Genomic DNA, 24210 nt, shown 5'->3' on the forward strand with positions numbered 1-24210 from the left:
CCTTTAAGACCACATTTAAGGGAGATCTCCAGCACTTAAGATAACAGACCATATCGAGGCAGTGAAGCCTGTAGTGTTGGCTTACAAAGATAACTGTGAGTAACAAACTGTCGAGGAAGAAGAAAAGTGTGACATTAAATTCATCTGTGTAAATACATTTGTTCATCTCTATTTGTCTGTATTAATGCACGGAATATTTGGAACACTTTTGCGGGGGTTGGTGATGGTGGTTGTTTGTGGGGTTTTTTTTGGCAATGTGAGAATTAGAAAATTTTGAGAAGGAAAAGAAAAGACACTCTAGAGGAACTGCAAGGAGGAAGAATAAGTCAGAGTATCCTAGACAGTCTGCTTGTCATGGGGCGCTGTCCTGTTTGGCTTTTCTGTGCATACTCCTTGCATTGAATACCAACTTGAAAAAGACAGATCTGAGAGCACACACATGTGTGAGGTTAGATGCCAGCTGCATACCAGACACTTAAGACATAAAAGAAAACTCCTGACTCAGACAATGCTTTTAAAGCTGTCGAGATAAGAAACTGAAATTCCTAAAATGCAGGATGTCCTGCTGCAGGAGGGGCCATTGAGAAGGAAGTGGAAGGAAGCTGGACAATCCCAAAGAGAACCATAAACACAAACTTATTTTCAAGACCAAATCCAAACCCCAGCCATGCAAGTAAACTTATATAAGAGAAATGATTGCTGCAAACAAGCTCTCTGCCACCTGTTTTCTTAAAGAGATATGGCCAGTGTTGGCACTTTTAATGAAGGAGCTAGACTTGTTGTTAGTAATTTGATAAGCTTTAATAAAATGAAGGTATGTGATTTATCTCCCCAAACTGAGAGAAACATATCTCTTCACATATATTTTAATAAGGTGTACTGTAGTGAGTAAATATGCAATAACTTTAGCTATACAAAGCAGTCTATGAAGAAGCTTAGGACATGTTCCTAATCCCTCTAACTCATTCAAAAAGTCTTTGAAATGTGCTTTAGGTCAAGTCTTAACATTTGGCAATTTGTTTTTACTTGTTTAGCTGTTTACTTGTTTTACTTTTGCTAATTGTCTTATAGCTATAGAACTTTGCAAGGAGAATTGTATTAACAAAATTTTGTGCTAAATACAGACACTGGATCCAAATGCCTAACATTAATTGCTCTGTACATGTTTGTATAGATATGAAAATGCTTTTAATATATATAAAGCTCAGTACTGATATATGTAAACATACGTGTATGGATATGAAAATATATGTACAAAAATGTAAAAATGCTGCAGCTACTTGCTCTTGGTAGTTGCTTTTTTAGAGAAAAGAGGTTTGGAAGCAAAAGATCGATCCAATAAAATTTAATTACTTTATTTATTTAGGTGGAGATTTTTACAAGAAATAGGAGAACAGATACCTGACAATAGAAAATAGTATCAGAAAACTGAAGTTCAATGTTTCACAAAACCTATTCATTAAGATACATAGGAAAATGTGAGAGAATATTTTTCGGGTTTTTTTTCTTTTTTTTTTTTTTCATTTTGATTAATAGTCATACATTTTAAGTGTTCCCTCCTGTTACATTTTTAATTATGTTGGAGAAATGTGCAATGTAGATTTTTCCTTCTCAGATGAAGTGCAATATTATGGAAAAATATTAAACTAAAGAAAAAAATAATCCTGGAACATTCCCACTGGCATCCACCAATGTAGTTCTCAAATATCAAATGTATGTACATGACAATTAGCTCAGGCTTTGCCTTAGAGAAGAACAGAACAGGATGCCAAAGTTCCTATCCTATGATGAAATAAATTCCTTTTTATTAGCAGAGCTTCAGTTTTCAGTTAAAAACAACCTAAACTTGCACTAAATACATTATTCTCTGTGACTTGGTGCTCCTACATGGAGCAACTCATCCAACTCTTCACAGCAATTCCTTACAAGAAAACTGTTAGCAAAAACTGACTGGAAATTCAAATACTTTTAGTGCAGTTAAGATTGATTTATACTTGCAAGAAAATATTTCAAACTATCATATTGCTGGTTACATTTTTTCCTATGTATTCTACACACACGGAAAAGTAATATCATCTGTGGAGCATCAATCATTCAATATACCCTGTTCCTTCTGTGAATCCTACCTCTCTTAGATTTTTCCATGCAACTGCACTTTAGGGAGATAATAGTGTTTAATGCGTTTGCTCATTAAGCCAAAAGTAGCAATAATTTTGCAGCTGTATTCCCTCAACATATGGAATATTCTCCCATGTTTTGAAAAGTGTAATGCACATCTGTAGCATATAAAGGCATGTTCTTTAGGTAGATATATGTTTTGGAGGATTAGGACACTTGCCCTAAACAGGTTAAATGTCAATCATTGCCCACTCAGGGCAAAATGAACTACAGACACTCTTACAAAATTGAACTGTCTCCATCAGTCTTAGAAATTATTAGCGTTTAACTTGACCTGACAGAAGAGAGACAAGAGCTGATAGCATAACTTGGATTCTGCTAAGGTTCTGTTCTGCTGCTACTGTAAAAGAGTTTGCTTATGATCACAAAATTTCCAAGTCATTCCCATTATGGAAACATAAATATTTAGTGTATACTACAAAAGCAATTACACATGGTTTCCCTGATTTGCCTTGAGATTACCGAAGATTTGAATTCAGCCTTAAACTCTGACAACCCTTCAAAATGTGCTTACGTACTGTCTACATGAGCATGCCATGTCTCATTTTAATGAAGTTCTTGGAGATTTTTTTTCAGTTCAACTTCACTAAAACCTATGGCTTTTCATCCCTGAAACACCCATCTCTTCTGTTTAGAAATATGTTCTATTTGGACTGTCCTGGCACCAATTTGGGGTAATACTTACCTAGCAAGGAATTCTAGCTTTAGGTGATGTTTTTGCTGTGGCTACTTCAGCCATGTGACATGGTTTCTGATAGGAAAGGTTACCTTTATCCATGTCTCTGTAGTGACTGATACAGCAAAATGCCTAAGTTTGTGCTGACCCTTAAAAGAAGTCCTAAGTGCAGGGAGGTCATGTTTTAAATTCAAAACAATTAAAATCAATCAAAACATTGTGGCGATGTAATGTTTTGGCACGACTTCAGCTTCAGCATGTTTACATGCCCTATGGTCTTTATTTAGGTAAAAGATTAATTTTTTCTGACAGCTCATAGAGCAGGGTTTTCCAGTCCTCCATGAAAGAGCTGAATGCCTCCACTGGTGAATGAAAATACATGTGTGTTGATGGCATGGGGACTACCTGACAGTGGTGCATGCTGAAAAAACTTGTCTGCATATTCTGTGTATCCCATGTGAGCTCTGAAGAAACAAAACCATTTTCCTTACAAGACAGAATTTATTTTTCCTGTTGGGCCAGTAAGCTGCCAAAGGACTGATGGCTTTCTTTACTTCTGTTTCAGATCAGCTTCCTTAACACCTCTCATCAGGTGCCAGGGAGACTGCACATCACAGACTGATGTGTCATTGCTTGGTCAAGCCCTTGCTCTACCTCCCGCGTTTTTCAAATGCCAAGCACACCGGCATGCTTCACTTCAGTGCTGCAGGTGGGTTGTGATTTCCCCCTCTCCATGGGAATGAGGAGCTGATACAGGAGCTGTTGGGTCAATCTTCAGTCTGGAGCAGTGCCCCTCTCTCTCAGGCTGTGGTCAGTACCTGCTGCTCCCAAAGGAATGCAGGGAACTCTACCTTGGCTAGTTACTGGTTTCTGCTCCTTAAGGTCAAGGTTTTTCTGAGGGCCACTGGAGATTTGCGTGTACTGCTGGCCAAGAGAGTGACTCCTACCATCAGTCACGTTAGAATAATCTGCACTCTGGTGTGCTAGAGATGAAAAATATATACTGATATTACAGAATTAGTGTAAGCAGGAGAAGCTAGAAATTATTTTACTGCCTGAGGGCAGCTGAGCATTGCAAAGAGTCATTGCTGAGCTGTACCAATATTTTCTCAACTGAATAGGAACCCTGGGAGCATCATCAGGATTATAATGATTTTCTAAAGTTGTGCAATGCTTTTTGGTGGGGGAGAGGAGAGGGGAATGCATATGGTGAAACAGTGCTCAGGCTTGCTGGGTGTGTTTCTTGCAGACCTGCCTGCTGGTTCTTCAAGTGCTCTCATGTAACACTTCTGGACAAAACCACTTGTTGATGAACAAGTCCCAGTTATTTTAAACCTTAAAGTATTGCCAGCTCTTTTCTGCATGTCTTTGGACAAGCTCATAAATTTATCTATTACTCTGGTTTATTCAGTGCAAGAATTTTTCTATAACTTTGTTCTCTGCTAGCTCAGCTTCACATCCATGTGGCTTGGCAGCCAAGCTGTGCAGTGTGCAGGCATTTTATAAATTGACCAATAATGCAAAAGCAATTAAAAAAAAAAAATGAGTGAAAGAGTGAGCTTGGGAGAGTTTTTTTCCTGGAAATATGAGATTAAATGTGGGATTAGTATAGAAACATGTCACAGGTTTTGTATTTTTCTCTGCTGGCAGCTACCTGTTTGGGGATCAGCTTGCACACATCAGGCTGTAAAGCTGTGGGGAGCCTTACTGCAGCCTTGGTTGAGTTTACTAGGGAGGCACGTGGCATTTCAGAGGATGGTCAGAGATGGAAAGTTGTCCTGCCTCTGTAAGCACCATATGACTTCTGCTGTTTTATCTGTACGGTGAAGCCCTTTGTGAGGTAAACCAACTCAAGTTACAGACTTGAAGGGGAATCCAATAAACTACTGAAAGCCTCTGTGTCCTTCCTTTCAAGCAGCTATAGGACACTGACAATTTTTTTCCTGAAATAAACCACTAAACCCATTTTATACCATTTTGTGTATTCTGAGGCATATGTATTGAAAAGAGAATTTTAAAAGGAAAATCACTGTGCGCTTTGGTGTTAAATTTAATGAGTACTTGCTTTCATTCCAACCCCTTATAGTTGCTATTACTTGATAATTTTCTTTTTTATTTATATGTGCTGATGTGTTCAAAAGTAGATGCTTATGCTGCCACCTGCATACAATAATCAGCTTGTGCAACCTCAGGGATGAACTCTGCTGGTGGCATAAGCAGAAGTGCTCCAACCAGGACATATGTGATACATAATCTCCTATGCCTTGATAAGAGTAGCTCTGAGGCATCATGGGCATTGAGAGATGAACAAAGCACGGCCAAAAGTTGATGGGAAATCACCCCTACTTGGGAGGACTCATGAATTACAAAGTTAGGCCAAGAGTGAGGTGGGAAATAGAGTCAAAAGCTTTGAATTTCTAATGCAGCAGTAGAGCAGCACTGGCTGTGTGACACCAGCTTGGTGCCACTTACGTCTTCTGCTGCCTCCTTGTGCTGGGCTGGGTGCACTTTACACCTGGCAGCAAAAAGCAGAGGTGTTCCTTTAGGACAGAGAAATCTGCCTCAGCTGCAGAATAGGAAGCTTCCAGCAGGTCAGAGAACATACTAACGGTTTAGGGTTGGTGTGTATGAGCAGAAGAGAACCTATGTTTAATGAAAGCCTTCTCCTGTGTGAATGATTGCTAGGTAAGGAAAAACAGTCCAGGGAGCACCATAATGTTACTAGAAGCTATTCAGTGCAGCACAGTACATGGCCATAAATTTCATATGAAGGTTATAACAGTTTTGTCCTCAAAAATTACATACTGAATGTCTCTGAAAATGATAGTGGGCTCATCTGACATGTCTTTATAATAAAATATTTTAAAAAGGGGGAAGATTGGAATGAGAAAAATAAGGAGAGTGTTTGTATTTTGCCGTCTTGTGGAGTATTAGAGAGCTGTATGTAAGGATGCTCTATGATGTCATGGAGAACAATGAGGGGAAGAAGTGAGGATTGTGTTTCTCATGGCCACACACAAAAAGGCAGAGGCTGGCACTTCTGTCTAAGGTCTGTGCCAAGAGAGGCAGAACACAGCACTAAAATCTGGAGACTAATACTCTCCATTACCTGGGTATTCTAGAGTGCCTTTCTTCCTGCACAGTCTGTGCCAGGGCATTTCAACAGCTGGCATGTTCCTGCTATGGAGTCTCACTTTTCTGTTCTGCTTTCTGTCCCCTACCCTCAAGGGTAGTAGGGTAGGAGACCCTCCAGGGTCTCCTTCAGCATTCGAAGGTTCTGGGTACCAGCTGCTCCAGGATCAGAACCATCTCTCCTAGGTAAAGCCAGTAGCTTCAGCAGCACCTGGCAGGACTCAAGTTCCTGTTCTTTTCCTTGTTCTCTCCTTATCTCACTTTTTAATGGAAATCTCTACTTCAGAATGCATTTCTCTTTCTTCTTTCCTATTCTTAGCAAATTGTTTTATCTGCATTTTTCATCAATTCAATGCATCAGACAAAACCCTGAATCAATTTTGACCCAGGAATCTTGTGAAATCAGTTGTGTTTCTAATTTGAATATATAAATATTTTATTTATATATCACCTTTAATAACATGAACAAAACCTTTTTTTTGGTGTGTCAAGAGCTGGAGTTATACTGAGTATTATTCCCATGCAACCTGCTGACTGAGTGGTGCTCTGGGGATAGGCAGTATTATATAACACTGTGGAAAATACTGATGTTAAAAGTTTTCCTGTAAACATTGTTGAGAAAATAAAAGAATCTGCAATCTGCCTTTGGTGGAAGTGAATTAACTGGCATCATCTTCATGGGCAGTTTGTCAGTTTTACACCAAAGCCCAATCTGGTTCTATAAGAGCAATCTTGACACAAAGATACTGTAGTAGGAAGCTGCAAACAATGACTTCTCCTTAAGTTCTTCTATCCCTTAAACTTTTACCAGGGGTGATTTGGCCAGGTTTCATGTAGTGTAGTTAAACTTCCTTCTTTGGTATTGCACTTTTTTTTTTCTCTTTTCCCTTTTAAACACGTGTTTTTTCTCTCCCTCTCATACTGGCAGATGGTTTCCAGTTATATGCAGGAGCTTCTGTTCCCTGTGTTGCTATGCAACAAAATGCATCCTATCTGCATCCTTTCTGCACTGTATCCCATTTCCGTTCAACAACTCAAAATAACCAGCTTAGTGCTTCAACATGCTGCTTCCTCTTTTCTACAGAGTTGAATATCTATCAAGTATCTTCCTGGGCTTCCTATCTCTTCCTGTTACAGCCTTGAAAAAAATGTGTTTGCCCTGAATTGATTTTCCTCATCACTTCCTATTTACATCAGTCCACTTAGTGCTAAGGCAGGCAAAACATACATAAATGAGTCACGCAGCTGCTAGCCCATAAAAAAAATAGTGTCAGCCAATTGTGTGATGTTTGAAAGCAAGATTCTTCATTGTTGTCAGGTGTGGGGTTCCTGTTTGTCCTTTTTATCGTGGCTTTGTTTCCCTGCTGATACCAGAAAGTTGAAAACAAACTTTTTCTTCTTTTTCTTTTCTTTCCTTTCCTTTTTTTTTTTTTTTTCTCTGCTGGAGTGGTGAAAAGGAAAATATTAATCTCCAGCACAGCAAGGGAGAAGATGTGATAGAAACACTAGTATGATTTTCCCTGGCTGATAATGAGGCAAACTTTTTGATGGGGTTAATTTTTTCTTACTGAATATTCACCACTATGGCTGCAATTGCAAGTGTTATGAAGTACTTGTTTAGCATTCACTGCTAATGCTAAGTTTTTCATGTTCTAAAGCATCTACACTGGTTTTTAATGCTCATCAGGCTAAGTACAATTACTTTTCACTTCTAATACTTTATGGATGAACTTAATTCCCATTTTGATCATATGTTGGTTTTCTCCATAGCAGGGAATGTAAGCTCTGGAAAAACTTTTGTTGCCTTCTCTATAGATAATTTAGTAGGTTAAAGGACACAGAGATTTCTTTTGTGTAACTTGAGCAGGTCTAAAGTCAGGCATGTGGTGTGTCCTCAGCACCTACACTCCCTCTCTAGTCAATGGAGAAAGAGGCACCTTCAGTAAATGAATTACAGTAATTCAGTCATTCACTAAGATAGGTAGGATGAATCATTGAGACACAGGATTTCTGTCTCTTTAGCAACAGTCAAAAGAATATGGCCGATAGCTTGGGTGAAATGTTTGAATCTGGATGTTAGCAGTCTGTTTTTGTATAATTACAGAATATTTTCCTGTTTCTCAAAAATAATTTCCATTTGTTGGTATCCCATGCCATCATTTCCTGGTACAAATAATTTGATCCATGTTGAAACTCCAAATATGAGTGACAAACTCACCCAGTTTGTCTTTTTATAATTGTTCTTCAGGGGTAATGTATATAACTACATATCTGGCGTTTTTTGTAGCCTGAGCTCAGCCTGTGTTACACAAAATCCAGCCTTACATTTCTGGAGCAGAAGTGTGCCTAAAACCCCTCTTGTTGCCCATAGCAGTGCCCATGCTCGGATAAGGACTAGGTTAAGACCAGCTGAGTTTCAGAGCCTGAGTCTGTCCTGCTTGCAGTTGAAAAAAAGCTTTTGATGAGGAATTATTCAAGGCAGAGTTAGATGATGTTTATCCAGAGCACTGTTTGAAACTGTATAGAACAATTTTCTACGTTGCCAGAAAGCAGAATTTCAACCACCATTACCTTTCTGAAGGAATTTGAAAAGTTCTTTTGTTAGATATCATTAGTTTTCTACAGATCAAGTGGACTTTGGAAGTCTATGCTCCCTGCATTGTTACTGACATTTTCTTTTTCCCAGAGCTATCCCACATACATTCTGGTTTTGACTCCCTGGCATGGCCCTCCAGGAGCTGGAGATGCAGGGCAGTGCTTGTGCTCCTGCTGTCCTCAGTGCCAGTGCCTCTCTCAGCCCTCTGGCCGTGGTTCTAGGCTTTCACCTTCCCTCCTGCAGCCCAGGGTAGGCTTTGGCAGGGACAGGCAGTTCTGCAGCTTTTGAGGGCTGCCTCAGTGCTGCCTCTCTCCTTGAAGCCTTCTTGGCTGGCAGCAGGAGCGCGAAGCAGAGCAACTGAATCCAAAGCATTTCAGGTGGAGATACAGCACTTTGGGCTATTTATTGGGGCTGGGGGCCCTTTGCTCGTTCTCTTTCTTGCCCTGCAGAGTGCAGCAAAACCTGGGCACTGCCAGAGGATGTCTTGGGAGCAGCTTTTCCTTCAGGAAGCTCAATCCCCCACTGCCACTTCCTTCCTCTGTAGTGGCAGCCTGTGCATGGGCTTAGCCCTGTCAGAGCCTGCTCTCAGGGCTTCTCTTTTTCCTGCACCTCCCCAACGTGCTGTAAAGTTGAGGATTCCCACTTGTGCTGCTCCCCCTCCACTCTGCACCAAGGTCTTGGTTTAGAGGCTCCCACACTGCCTTCAGGAGCAACTCAACTGATGCTGGCCACCAGGTTATAGTTGTCCTCATTCTGAGACAAATGCATTTCAACTTGCTACAGAGCTAGCAGTAGATAATAAATATTATATATTTATTTAGAAAGTGCCAGTTTCAAACTGACATTAATAATACAATAGAATTAATGCACAGAGGAATTTTTCTCTGTTGGAACTTCAGAAAACCTTTACATTAATGCAGGAAGAGAATGAGTGCTGTAGTTCAACAAGGTGTGGGAGCTGTTGGATATTATCTGAAGGGCTCTGTGTGTGGAAAGGCTGCCTTGGGTGTTCATGCTTTGCTCTAGCTTTAATGTTTTGGAAGCTGTGCATTCAAAAGATAAGCAATGAAGGAGGATGGCTATAGAGAGGCTGTCAGGGATCATCCTTTTGAGTAATGTGAGCCATTTTCTAATGTCATAAGAAAAGAAAGGAGTTAAATTCAGGAGGGGTGAGAGAGTTCTACCCAGTAGGAACTTCCAGAGCAAAGGTAAAATGGGTTTTGCTCTGAGAAATGGTGTAAGGATCCCCCTAGAAAGATGATGTCTCTTAATGAGACAGGATGTGAACTGGAATTTGGATTATAGCCCAAAAAAATTAAGAAGAAAAAAAAAGGCAAGGCTAACCTACACTTTATCCCTTCATTCTTATGATTACCCCCACAGCCAAACATCTCTGATGTCCCAGGATCTGTGCACAAGGGGACATTTGAAAGCTTAGGCCCCACATTCGATTTATGTCACACACAGAGCAGTGGTAGATGTGCTATAATTGGTATTGCTTATTTTATACACGTGCACTGAAATGTGTACCACTGTTTAAAGCCCATATTAAGATATCTGGACTCAAGGCTTACTTCTGCTAGCATGGGGTATGTATAAATTGAAGCACAATTGGTTCTTTTTGTAGATCTTGCTGTGTTGAAGGTGGATTTCCTTTTAATAAAAAATGTCACCATAACCACAGAACAATGGGAAATGCTAGCTGTGGCCAAGTTATTTCACAATCGAGTTTTTATTGTGAAAAAGATTCTTCCTCTTAAATGAGCTCAATGCTTATTGCTTCCAACACAGAATTTAAACTAACCTTTAAGAAAAATATATTCTCAAGACATTATTGCCAACTTTCCTCCTACAGAGGATACATATATTTGATTATGACTTGGAAATATTATCTTTAAAAGGGAGCTCTGTGCCCTGTTCATGTCTGTCTTAGAAACATGCAGCCTAGAAAGACACAGGAAAACCAGCACAGACTAACACACCTTCAGTTCTGTTAAAGCAATACAAGTCCGGGTTTTATGGAGTTAAAAAGTTTGCTTGCAATCTTCCCTAGGAACCTGATGCAATTTGTTCCTATTTGAACTTTTAATTTAGCAGGCACTTTTCCTGACTGTTGGCATTTTTTTTTTAACTGTAGTAAGAGATATGTTTTGTTCCTTTTACAATAAATTCTGTCACTCACAGGATGGTAAGGTCTTTTCTAGCTCTGCTTAATAGCAATATAATAATGGAGTCAGAGGAACAGATGAATTCATATTTTTATGACAAAAATCTGAAGAAGAAAATGTTAGGAGAAAACTCCACTGGCCCAAATCTTTGTACTATCTTTGTTTCATCATCCCATAACAAGCAGGTACTCCTGGAAGAAATTGTCTTCACTATGATTTTTGTTTATTTTTTTAAAAAGTCAGCAGAGCTAATCCCTGGGAAATAGAGGCCGGTGAGTGGGAGGTCAGAGAGGAAAGCAGAAGTGCAAAGCTGCAACTCATCTAACAAGAGATGAAATTATGTCCATGTGTTTCTCTAATAAGCAATTTGCATTAATCACTTTCTGGTAGCCTCACCAGTGTGTGTCCATGGAGGGATGTTCTCTCCCAAGCATTGATTGCCATTGTACATTTGAGTTACTTTCAACTTCTGATCATAATCATTATGCATAAAGAAGGGTTTGCAAGAGGAATATTGTAAACCAGATTTTAATAAAAATGACTATTACAGCAAAGTGTTTCAACACCGACTCTTTGTTATTGACACAGTAACAGAAGAGAGGCAAGCACAGTAATTAACAAAGCAATCAATTCCAGTGTTATGCAGATTTTCTGCAAGGAAAAAGAGACTTCTGTTCACCATGAATTCTTTGCTTGAAAAATAAGCTTTTTGCTGCCTTATTTCTTCATGTAGCCTGGTCATTAGGATTCATTTAAGAAGGTCTCGTTCATTTAAGAAGGGAACTCGTACTGGGTTTACAATATGACTACATGAAATCAGTAATATATCAATAAACAACATTTGTTATATGCAAGCAAGCTATGACCCAATAGATCGATAGGGATAGGTCAAGTTCTAGCTTTCTCTGCTGGAATCTGTGTCTGAAATTCATGATGAGAATGTACCCCATTTAAAAAAAATAAGAAATGGTATTCTCATGCCTCTCCAGAGAGAGGGGGCAGCATTGTGGTGCAGGTTTAGGTTTCCCATGTAAGTCATGTGTTATGCCAAGTGCCTTTGCAGGCTACAGCTCCTGCTCCTGGCAGTGGTGGAGCTGCTCCCTGCATCCCGTACGGTTACTGTCACTTCAGGACTGGGAATGCAGCTGGCAGTAGCTGTGTGGGCAGGGGGAGTCCGGCTCATGAGCACAGTGCCAGGGTCCAGGCAAGGCCACTGTGCCCTCTGAAAGCTGCAGAGTGAGGGTAATGTACACAGTATGTCCCGTGGTATGACACCTTTACAGCATCATGTATGCCCTTGAATGTCATTGGTGTAATGAAATGTAACTGTTTTGATTGTCAGCTTTGGTTAAAAGTGATTTGTCTCATTGCTGGAGTTATTCCTTCTTTAAAGCAGACTCAGTAACTAAACTAAACAAATTGAGAACCAGTTTGGTTATATAAGTATTTTACCTCTGAGCCCAAAGTGGTCTTTCTCAGTATGTTAAGTTTAAAAATATTTCTAATCCTAACTCTGTAGAAGGTGCTCACAAGGGACAAATAGCTTAATATTGACATAGCCTTAAATATATTGAAAATACATAAATCAGAATAATGAGATTCATAAATATGTTAATATTAATGGGGAAACCTTTTGGGAAATGTAGTCTAAAATCAAAGAAAAAGATGAACTTGAGATGTAAGCAATGATTCTAGTTAAATGAATAAAAGATTGGATATTTTGTTCCTCAAGTCAGAAAAAGACATCACATCCTTTTGAAACTGTGCTTATGTCTTTAATACTGTCATAAACAGACCACAAAATACATTAGGGGAAGAATGTAAAGGTATCTGTAAAAGCCTGATAATAAATTGAAACACTGGAATGATTTGTTTTTCGCATCATGGAAGGAGGAAAGCACCATGAAGCCTTTCTTTCAAAAATTCTCTCTAGAATCGATCGACTATTTCTACACTGAATTTCAAGGCTATAAAACTTTATTAGCAAGAAGAATATGTATATTGTTATTCATTTGTTCACACTGCAATGGTTAAGGTCCTGTCAGCATTTCCATTAAAAACCCTTGTAATTTAACAGGAAACTCCAACACACATAAAAATATGTTCAGACTGCATTTGACAAAAGGCCTGCTCTAACCAGATTCTCAAAATTAATTCTATTTAGATGTTTTATAGCTTGGAAAGAAGTGAGTCATGTTCTTAGAGGTACATACAATCTCATACTTGGGCGAAGTGCCACCAATGTCAGCAGCTGCCAAACCCAGTGCTCTTTATCTCCCCTTTCCTGGCTGACCCCCACTGTCCATCTACTGCTGCACAAGGAAATCCATACCTCCTGTCCTGCTTCCAGTCACTGTGCCATGTTTGACTTCTCTGCATTGTTAACCTTTGTTGGGCTGGGTGATTTTTCTCTTGAAAATTCTTCCATGGAACTTTGGCACTGTCCAGGGCATGGGACAGATTCTATATGCGAAGATCCTGTGTTGTCTGGACTGAACTCCAGGCTTCTAGGGCAGCTGCACTGGTTGTGGATGAGGACCTAGCTCTGCCCCAGGTCAGGGATGTGATGCACAGACTGCTGGGCTTGAATCCCAAAGGGGTGCTGGGCTGGCCAGCCTGGTGTCCCCCATTGTCCCCATTGCAGGGGTCCAGGGGCTGAACCCCATCTTAAACCCTGCACTAAACTCAGCACCTGCACTGATGTGGAGGGATATCTTCACAATCCCTTCCTCAAGCAGCTTAAAAATGAATAATCACAGCCTCTGCAAAAAGCTGGATTTTGTGTCATAAGACCAGTATATTTTGATATAGCAAAAATGTTCTATTGCTAATGATTTAAACAGATGCTTGTACGCGTGTCTAAGGCAGAATACAGCTCAGGAGTGTTCAGACAGAGTTTGTTAGCAAAGTAAACTTTGGCTGTTGAAACTACCACATTTTCATGCTTTAAGCACAGTCAGTGTAGGGGCATCACACCTCCTGGATATCAGACAAACCCAGGTTCTGCACTGATCACGGTTAAACTGGGCTTGTCAGGGTGGGAAACAAGATTGTTCAGATGCTCTCATGTTTTCTAATAGATCAAAAAATCTTCAGTGGCTGTCTCAAAAATCTCTTAATATTGATTAAAATTGCAGAAAATGATGGGGCTTTCTGAGCAGTAATTAAGCTGAAGTTTATAATAATTTTCAGGTTCTCTACTGCTTAGTTGAGCCGTCCACTGTGTAACAGAGGAAGCCAGACTGTAAAATACTGTTTGCTCCATTTCTTTAAAGTTCCATGAAAGATCACTCTCGTTCATGTGTAGCTGACTACTCTACATCAGCAATGTTTTCAAATCTCAAATCAATATCCTGGATGTTTCCAGAGAAATTAATTAGTCTCACTGAGGAGTTGCTTTCCTAGTTTGGAAAAAGCCCCCTTTGCTCCTGTTGGTATTGACTACACAGTCAACTGGATAGACACAATGTTTACCCTCCTAAGAGGTCAATTTAACTGCTCCAGGCACTACAGTAAATGTACACTACACACTTTTTTGCTGTTTGGTTTATAAGCGTTGACCACACACAGACTCTTGGTGGAGTAAAATTGTTTCAGGCTATTGTTTCACTACCTATTTTTATGAATACCTATCCTTGATTCTAATATGATTCTTTAATTAGTAATTTTCTTGTTAGTGATGGTCACTTCCCCAACAACAGTGTGTATATATATATATATATATATATAAATCTTTATTTCAAGGGAAGCAGACAGATTTTATCAAAAGAAAGCTTTATGATTAAATAAGACATTTAAATACTGAAATTATGAAATCCTATAATGTGCTTTAGAAAATAATTTTTGACTACAAAACAAAAGCTCATTAATATAATTTGCATATGTCTCCACAACAGTACTTACATATTTGTAGTATTTTGCAGTGTAGGAGTGGTGCAATACTTGTCCCGGAGTCAGAGCTGCCATTCACATTTTTATGTTAGGTATTTCTGCAGGAATGTGCTGCCTTCACCATGTAATGTAGAGATGTGCATTTGTAAAACTACATGAAATGTATATTTAAGCTCTCTATGCTTACATGGGGCAGATTTTTATGAGAAATTGATGATTTCATTGTGGACTTTGGATGAGTGTTGCAATGCTTCCAGAGCTGCAGACCTCCCACCCCTTGTTCTCAATTTGTAAAAAATTTAGAAACTGGGAAATTTCATTTTGGTATTTCCTAATGAAATGGTTTTATTTTATTTATTTCATTTTCCATTTTTCATCACTGAACATTTTCCTAGAAAATACCCAGCAAACCCCACAAACAAAAATCCCAGCAAGCTTAAGTGGCCTGAAAATGAAAGGATGTTTGTTGGGCTGCCTTGCACTGGCTTTTAACCATTGCTCTTAAGGTCTCCAGTTTATAATGTTAGCATGTCATCAGGAAATCAAACCAGTAGTGAAATTCTCCCCTTATCTAAAATGTCCTAGCTCAGTTGGAGTTTACTTCCCAAGAGATAATGTGAACTGTAGGACCCCTGAACCCTTTGTTTCAGCAAATAGTTCAATGTTTTGTGTGTCTCAGGAGCAAGTGAGACTGTCCTTTAGCTTACTGTTTTGGACCCATTCTGAGCAGACAGGAACATGGATCAAGGGCCCTTGAGCAGAAGAGCAATTCTAACACTGTTTTCTGTGGGGAAAGTGCTCTCACCTCTGGGATCCTGCTCGCCAGGGAGGGACTGCTTGCACTTAAAAATAAAATTATTTTAGTCCTTGATTATTTTGAGTTAAAACTGTAACTTCGGTAATAACTGAATATATTTTTGCCAAAACCCACATTTGATGAATGCTTTATTTTCTCAAAAATCCCTCAATTCCGTGTGAATAATTATGAATTTAAGTGAATTCTCTCTAGAGAGTATACCAGATCATTTTAGAGTGTATAAAGTTAGAAACCCAGAAAGTGTTCTGCAGTCAGCTTCCTGCATGCCTATTAAAAGTGGTAAGTCCTGTTAGGTTTTCCTTCCTATGACAGCTTGCCCATAACTCTTTAATCAGTTTTCCATAGCTGAAAAGTGTTGTTGGCTTTGTTTATTACAGAGAACTGTGAGTCTGTGTTTTCTTCTTGGTATAGCCAACATGAATCATGGTTTATAAACATCCTGTTGGTATTGATGGAATAACTGGGGACTTAATAAGACTTTGATCTTTGCAAGTTACTCACATAGAAGACACAGTGTCGGTATTCTTCAAAGTGTTAACGTAAAAACAACCCCAAAAAACCTTACACAGGAAAAAAATCCTCCATGAGTGTAGGATGTACACTGGAATGTTATTTCATGTGCAGTGTTTCTAAGAATATATCTTCAACCCCCTAACATATTTGGATCCAAGGAATACAAAACCTGATTTGAATACTTTCTTCTATTTTATAAGAATATATTCAGGAATTTGTTGCAAGAGCTAGGAGAAGGATGGGCCATTCTGAAATCCAAACTTTAAAAATTATTTTTATTTGTTTTCTTCTCCTTTTTTTTAAAAAAAATCCTATATACACAATGGCTGACATCAGTTAGAGAGATGGTTATATATATATATATGGTTATATACATGGTAATATAATTACCCTTTAGCAAAGTCTACTTTCTTCTTGTGTCTAATGCTGGCAAACAGTGCTGTACGTATAAACAGAATTTAAAAATGACATAATTGATGACACAAGTATTCTGAAAACAGAGCATTTTTGAACCAGTCGACAGTTATGAAACAGTTTTTAGAAACATCATTTACAAGGTGGGGTTGTTTTGTTGTTTTTTTTTTTTTTTTGCAAACTTGACAGTCCTTTAAAGATGACCCTGTGGAGTACAATAGATGGGACAAACAGTGAGAGACAAGTTTCAGATTGCTTTTGAATAACATCTGAAGCTTCGTGGTGGCCCCTTTGATGTGAGTCCAAGGGGACTGACCACCTGTGTTGCTTTGTGCAGTGATGATTTCTTAATCAGGAAAACAAGAAATACAACACGACCTCAAGTAAACATTTAAGGAATCAGAGATTAGGTTTTTTTTTCATGATCTTTGTCAGTCTTTATACAAAATAAATAATTTCATCAACTTTATTAACTGCTTAATTCAGTGGTTTTGTATCCAGACTTCCAAGATCATAGATTTTTCATTTAAAAAAAATATTTTCTATTTATCTCCTAGAATAAACTGAATAAAACAGGTTGGGCTTTTTAAAAGGACAATCAATGTATATGACCAGTTCCTTTTTACAGCTTTACAGATGTGAAGTTTACTCAGGGGTTTTTCACTTCACAAATCATTACAGATTATAGAATATATTTCTGAAGTAGTCACTACTGTAGCAAATTCTCCCATGTCCTGATTTGTTCCCTAAGAATAAACAAAAGGATTAACCATCATTATTTTAGAGATATTTAGAAAGATATTACAGGATAATAAATGCTGATATCCACACTCTTTCTTGTTTCCATGAATTTCAATACTTATCAATGAAGCAATGACATATTTTTCAATTTTTATACTGGTTGTAAATCAACCATTCTGCAGTCATCTGAAGTGGTAGTAAATACCACCTCTTTATAATTTCCTGAACATAAAAATTATATCTATTACTTCAACTAGGAAGTTAATGTCAAGAGGATATATTGGAGCTTGAATTTCAGTAATAGTGCTGGACTGGTGAGCATCATAGTATTTAAGATACTTGCCAGTCATTTTTTCCTTTTCAGAGAGGAATTGCAAAGGGAAAGGAGAAGATTTGTTATAGATAAGCCTACAGAACACTATCTTCTCAAATGTGTAGTGTTCTTTCTCTACAGAGATTTCCAAACAATCAGTAATACAGGGTTTTCTTCAGCAATGACACTTCAGCTTGTCATATTTTTTTCTAGAACACATATCTGAAGAAAACTCATCATACATGTTTAGGTGTATTTATAATGAGAGAAAGTTTCTAGGGAGTACTTAAACTACAGGTATTGGCTGAAGGGCTGAGTGATTGAATAATGCCAGTTTAGTTCAGGCAAGGACACAGAGTTTGGTTCATGTCTGTAACTGGTATAAAGGAGGTTTAAAGCCACAAAGTTACACCGATTTCAGTGTTAGGGGGAAAGCAGTAGTGTCCTCCAGACTTGTTTTACAGATTGTTAAGCCCCTCTGGTGAATTTAAGTTCCAAATGTCTTACAGGCCTTCCTCCTTACTCAGGACCTGAACTCAAACCTGTCTTTTAAGAGATAGGCTGTTAAGGGATGAGACCAAGAGGTTCAGTTCTCTGTGTGTTGAATGTCTGCTGAAAGCAAATGTCCTAAAAATTACCCATCTTTTGAGCCCTCACCATAGGGGCTGGGAGAACCCAAGAAGCTTGGGGCTGTAGCTGTCCTAGGCTGGCTCTAGGCCTCCCAGGTCTCAATTCGTGTCCAGAGCACTTTTAGCTCACACTTGGGAGTGTACATTGTGGCTCTTTTCAGTTCAGACCCTGGAGCATTGAGAAATACAGGCAAAGGTGGGGGCCCATGCCAATCAAACCTGTGTCTTTGGGTGAAGGAGTTGGCTCATTACAGAGTAGCAACCTGCTTGAGAGGTGGGGTAGAATAAAATGACATAAGCACACAAGGACAGCAATAATAAAATTGCATGGGCGAAGTTCTCTTACTACTTTGTGCTGCAAGTTTTATTTGTGGGGTTCATTCTTTTCTCAAAGCGTGCCTTTGTGATACAATTCCGTGTTAAGGATCTTCTGCTGGCACCCAGATAAACATGTTTCTACCTAAATTCTACTGCAAGCTCACAGATTCCACTTAGGATTTGTTTAGTTCTGTTTAGAAAATCTTTTCAAGTGAAGTGTTGCTGTTTTTGCCTTGCTTACTTTAAATCCACTGTTGGGATTAGTTTGGTTATTTACTGTTAATAATGGAAATAAGTCAGAGGGGAAATGCTTTTCACACTTAGCAGGCACCATATTCTTCTGGAATGAGCATTCTTTTCCTTTGTTTTTGAAACAACCTTTTGATTTCTTTGGTTTTCCTTTCATGACATTTAGGAGAAAAGGAAACTGCTGTTGCATAGGAATGCCTGGGATTTCTGTTTTACATTAGACTTTTTAAAATATTTGAACTCTGCTTTGTGACGGAACAAATTAGAGCTGAAACCGCAGGGCGGGTAAGGAGTTTCAAGGTTTCCTTATTTGATTTTCAGGGGTCTATATTTACCCTACTCCATTTTACACTGTGAAGTACCCTTTCTGCTCACTCTAAACAGTCTTTTTATTGGTAGCAGGCTTCTAAACTCATAGTTACCTGCACGGCAGCTGCCAATCTTCTCTACTACTATGTTTAAAGAAAACCAACCAAACAACAAAACCCCAACAAAAATAGCAGATTTTTTCTGCTATGTGTTCTGCTATGTGACAGATGAAAACTTCCTTTATGCCCTGTTTCATTTTTGTTTATTCTCTCTGCCTATCTCAAAGCACAGTTTTTGTAGCTTGATTTCAGCTTGGAGAAAAGTAAAACCTTAAAGCAATGTGTTTCCCTTCCTTGGTAAGCAGCCGGTGAATCAGAGACCTGCGTGTCGCAGTTCTGTTCAGTGGGACACATGCAGTGCTGGCACTGCAAACTGGTGCCTTCCCAGAGTCCCAGCAAGGCTCCTTCTAGAAACCAGTACTTGGTTCAGATCCTTGTGACAAGGGGATGTGCAATCTCCTTGCTTCCCTATTTGGTATATTTGCTGTGTGATAGAAACTTGAGAGAGATTCACTTGTTCAATAAAAAGGCAAGTGAGATGAAACTCATTTCCTAACATATTTTATCTATGCCAGCAGTTTGGTAGTTCTTATATACAGTAAGCAATAAAACTAGTTAAAAGATCATTAAATAACTCCCATGAAGTTATAACAATGCAATAAAAAACCTAACCAACACAGAGCACCTTGCATCATGGAGCCCTTTAATCAGTCTTTTCCTGGGCTGTGTTCAGACCAGTGACCATAAATCTTTCAGCTATCCAATCTCCAGCACTGCGTTTCCCCTTTTGCTCTGAGGTCCTGGGCCGCCATGGAAGGAGAGCTGAAATCTTGCTGTAGTCACTGTGATGTGCCAAGCAGCTGTTCAAAGCTAGAAAAATTGCTTTGAACAAGGAAGAGAGAAGTTCTGATTTTAAACTTCTCTATTAAAGTGGTAATGAAATGTATTTTTGTACATAGCTTTGAAAATCCCCGCTGTGGAATCATGCGCTATCAAGGGTCATTTTAATAACATTGATTGTTAAAAGACACAGCTCCCAGTGTAAAACCAGAACTCATTAGAATTCAGGATAGAGCTGATTACAGAGGAATGCGTAAAACTGAATATTAAGAAGATTAAGAAGAGCTGGATATCAGTGCTGTATTCCAAAGGGAAATCCACCATGTACTTACTGTCCCAATCAGTGGTACCCAAAGGCAATGTGTACCTCTGTGAGTGTACCCTACTGGAGAGGGAACTCTCAGAGTTTGGCCAAGGGTAACTATAAATATTAAAACCTATATTATCAATGTTTGATAGAAACATAAAAAATTTATGGTTGTATACAAATTTATTCTTCAGCAGAGAAGACACATGAGATTTTATACTGCCACTGTTAAGTCACTTTTTTCTTTCAGGCAAATTCTAATTATTTCCACCCAAATTTCTTTCTTTCTTTAACAGAGGTGGCATCATCCAAAAGAAGTAAAATAGAATGAATAGCTGACGCCCTGTATATAGTTAAATAGCAGATTCTGTATCAAGGTCATTCAGATAGGCTGTTCTGCTATGTTTTGTTTCTTTTTCTTCCTTTTTTAATTTCCAATCCCCTAGCCTCTCTGCCTCCTTTTGCTATTCAGTATGTGTTTGTCACACTCTCTCTTGTTTAGAGACAAATGCATTCAGACATCTTTGGTACTTAGAAAAGCAGTCTCAAATTATAGCAATCATTAACATATCAGGAACACCATAGGAGTTATCCAGCATATGGAAAAAACCTGGGAAGGCTTCAGTGCACTCTGTAACTCTATGAGATGGAAATTAGAGGTATCTACCCAAATGTGAATTTCCATGCCCCTATAACATGCAAATGGAATTACTTTCCGCATGGTGGAGAAAATTCATTACGTAGATGTAGAACCCGAAGAGGGAACCTTCTTGTCTTGTAGTGGGAAGCTGTATAAGATGTAGCAACACCTATGTATTTAAAATATGATTATCAGAATTGAAATGCAGAATGAACCAAACTTATACTATTTATGCTAATGGAACAATAAACAAACTGAAAAATACAATGTACAGAGAAACTAATTTAGAAGCTAACAGTAAATAGTGGCACTAGTATCATTCTAAGAATGTATTTCATAGTTCTCTTGTCAAGTATGCAAAAAATCAGGACATACTGGGTTTCTACATTTTACTCCTGTTTTCTAGCTGGTGTCTTTTAAGGGGCCAGACAGTTCTCACTGGGACCTTTCCCTCTCCCAGCATCACTTCCAGTAAGGCCCCAGCTCGGCTGCATCTCCGTGTGATACTCTGCAACAAATAGCCAATAATCATCTCTTTAGTTTGTCTTGGGCCCTCTGCAAGTCCAGTAACATTATTGTTGCAGAAGCATTTGAGAAACACATAGAGGGGATAAAAAAATCCCAAACCAACAGAAACCAGACATTTAAAATATTCTCCTGGGTTACCTAACCCCCCACGTAATGTTACTATCATGGTGCCATGGGCCTACTGCAGTTATTTTCCCTGTGGAAAATTACATTAACCCTCTTGGCTTTCATGCAAACTACACCGTGTGGCAAATAGAGTGGGAATTTTCATACATTTTGAGCAAAAATGCACACTTAGATGTGCCAATGTTTGTGGTGACACTGCTATTGCACTACTATGTTGCAAGATTCATTTCACTTACGTTGCTGTAAGTTTATTTAATGTAGATTAACAAAAGCCATCATAGTATTAGGATAATCAAAACTGTATAAATAACTGAAGCTTCTTTTGAATAAATCAATTTTTGAATAGACAAAGAGTTGAATACACTTTCCTGCAATCTAGGACAAAATGTTGTGTATAAAAGTTTCAGTAACTGTCCATGGACAGTCTTTGCTGTAAATGAATGTTTTTGAATAACACCAGTAATCTGAAGGTAATGAAAGCAGTTTATGCAAGGTGCAATAAACAGCCATTGTTGTGTCTACAGAACATTGCTTTATGCTACTGTGTAGATGATGTCTTTTTAGTCTTCCATCTGTTTTGAAAAAAAAATAAAATTCAGAGGCCACAAGTCTGAAAGAAGCAAGGACAAGATAATAACTAGAGACACAATTAATCCCTGTGCTTTGGAATAGGACAAATTGTTACAACAATCACAGAGAAAGCTGTACAGAGGTTGCAGGAAGACAAGTTAATGCAATGCTTTAAAAAAGGGAACAAAGAGTGTTAGAAAGAGCTAAATTACTAAAGCAAAGAAATGAAAATACAGCTTAATAAGAAACAAATGTAGCATGCTGTGTATTAACAGTGGAATGCTTGCAGAAAATATGGAAAAATCTTTGTTTACTCAACCCTGACTCATGGGCAAAGGTTTACATAAACTGAGCTTCTCTCCTGATCACAGGTATGTGGGAAGTTCTGTGGGGATGGGTCGTCAACAGGGCTTCCCACTCACTGGAAATCAGACGGATGTTTGGATTCAGTCACTCAGGGCACAAATTCGGTTGCATCATTGTCAGCAAAAGGCTCCCATTTTATCACTGGGCCAAGCCCCGCTGATGCAGCGGCTCCGGCGGGGTTGCCAGCGCTGGCTGCCAAAGGAGCGGCAGTGCCGGCGGCCAGGACCCGCGGCCGCGCTCGGCCCCGCTCCCGCACGGCAGCGCCGGCCTGCGCTCCCCGAGCGCTTCTGCGGCTCTCTGACAGCAGCCAGCTTCTGTCTGGTGTGCTAAGGAGGAAATGTTAGCACTAAACGTCCTCATTAGTGAATATACAGAGCAGATCCTGCTCTCGGTCTTGCCCTTTCAACCTCACTGAAGTTGAGGCTGTCTTGATTCTTTTTAGGACTCCTTCAAGCCTGCATCACCTCCAGAAATCTAGACAGCCTTTGGGATGTTAAGGGCCAGGACCAAGAAAGCAGAGTTTATATAGTGGGACATCAGAGGGGGGAAGAGAAAATGCACCCAGAAAGGACCACAGCAGGTGATGTAAACCTTTATTACAGTCTATAGCAATTTAATGAAAGTAAGTCAGAATAAATAAATAGCTGATGTGGAACCGAGAGGCAGCTGACCCAGCCTGAATGGGAACTAAATTGCAGTTGACCCTATTGCATCACTAAATTACCCTCCTCCAGGGCAAGGAATAAAAATTCCATGTTGGATTTTTTTTTCTGCTTTTAAAAAAGTTTTACTAATTCAAAGAAAAGTCCACTGTTGGTAAATGTTCATGGTAAGTATTTGATGGATTGAATTAATTCCCCTCTTTGTGTGCTGATATCCTTCTCACTGCATAGGGAGATTCTACAGATCCACAGAAATCCTGCACAGGATAGGATGTGTCTTTATGGCATTTCCGTGTGCTTTAAATCTCTGAAGAGTTTTCTGTGTGTGTGCTTTATATTGAGTCGTTATGTACGAAAACAAACTTATTCACAAACTAGCTTTGATCTAGGCTTCCTGTGATTTATCTCAGCTGCCTATAGCATGCACTGAAATCCTACCTGGTTGTTATTAGCTCCCCAAATATTTATATCACTCCAGATAATCAATGCTTATCACAGCCAATACAGATGTTACGGGTTCCTCAAAGAAAGGCACAGTCAGCATAATAGTATTTTAATTATTGTAGCATATGTTTTCAAATACGTCTTTTCTTTCCAGTATCAATTGAACAGAATAACTATACAAATCCTATTAATAGATGATGTTAAAAATATTATACATGTAAATTACAGCTTTTTCCACTAACTATAATAAGCAATAATGCAATGTCTTAGAGGTATTAATGTTCACTTAATTGAAATCATGTTGCTAGTGCTGTTTTCTGTTCTCATTCCCTTGCGTTCGCACTCTCTACAGGATGTTTTTCATTCAGCTGCTGTGTAAAACAAATTTGCTTGTGGGGGTTTGGTGATATAAAGTATCTTGCTGGCACCAGTGCATTAGTTATTCTACAAGTAACTGAAAACATAAATTCAGTATTTGGAGAAATAGAGATAGCAGCATCTACTGGCTTAGCAGATGCAGACAACATGGTTTTGGTTATCAGTGTGCTGCAAGTTCATGGGGAAGTTCAATGGGTAACACGCTGGGCCCTTCTGTCCCTCAGCTTCCCAACTTTATGGAGCCTCTTACTCCCTGCACCATTTCAAGCTCTCCAAAGGGAAGTGCAATGCTTCTTTCTTTTTTTAAGCTATTTCAGAGAAAATAGTATTACTTTGTAAGGAAGAC

The 24210-nt window shown here is 38.9% G+C and overlaps 1 long non-coding RNA gene across 1 annotated transcript in view; it reads left to right on the plus strand.

Moving 5' to 3' along the window:
• Positions 1 to 24210, plus strand: part of LOC134555311 (uncharacterized) — a 63947-nt gene that overhangs the window by 14110 nt on the left and 25627 nt on the right. The window contains exon 2 of the long non-coding RNA XR_010081400.1: positions 3420 to 3563. This is a non-coding gene — a long non-coding RNA (uncharacterized LOC134555311). The remainder of the gene's footprint in view (positions 1 to 3419; positions 3564 to 24210) is intronic.

This window comes from Prinia subflava, chromosome 10, assembly GCF_021018805.1.
Source record: "Prinia subflava isolate CZ2003 ecotype Zambia chromosome 10, Cam_Psub_1.2, whole genome shotgun sequence".
Classification (NCBI taxonomy): Eukaryota; Metazoa; Chordata; class Aves; order Passeriformes; family Cisticolidae; genus Prinia; species Prinia subflava.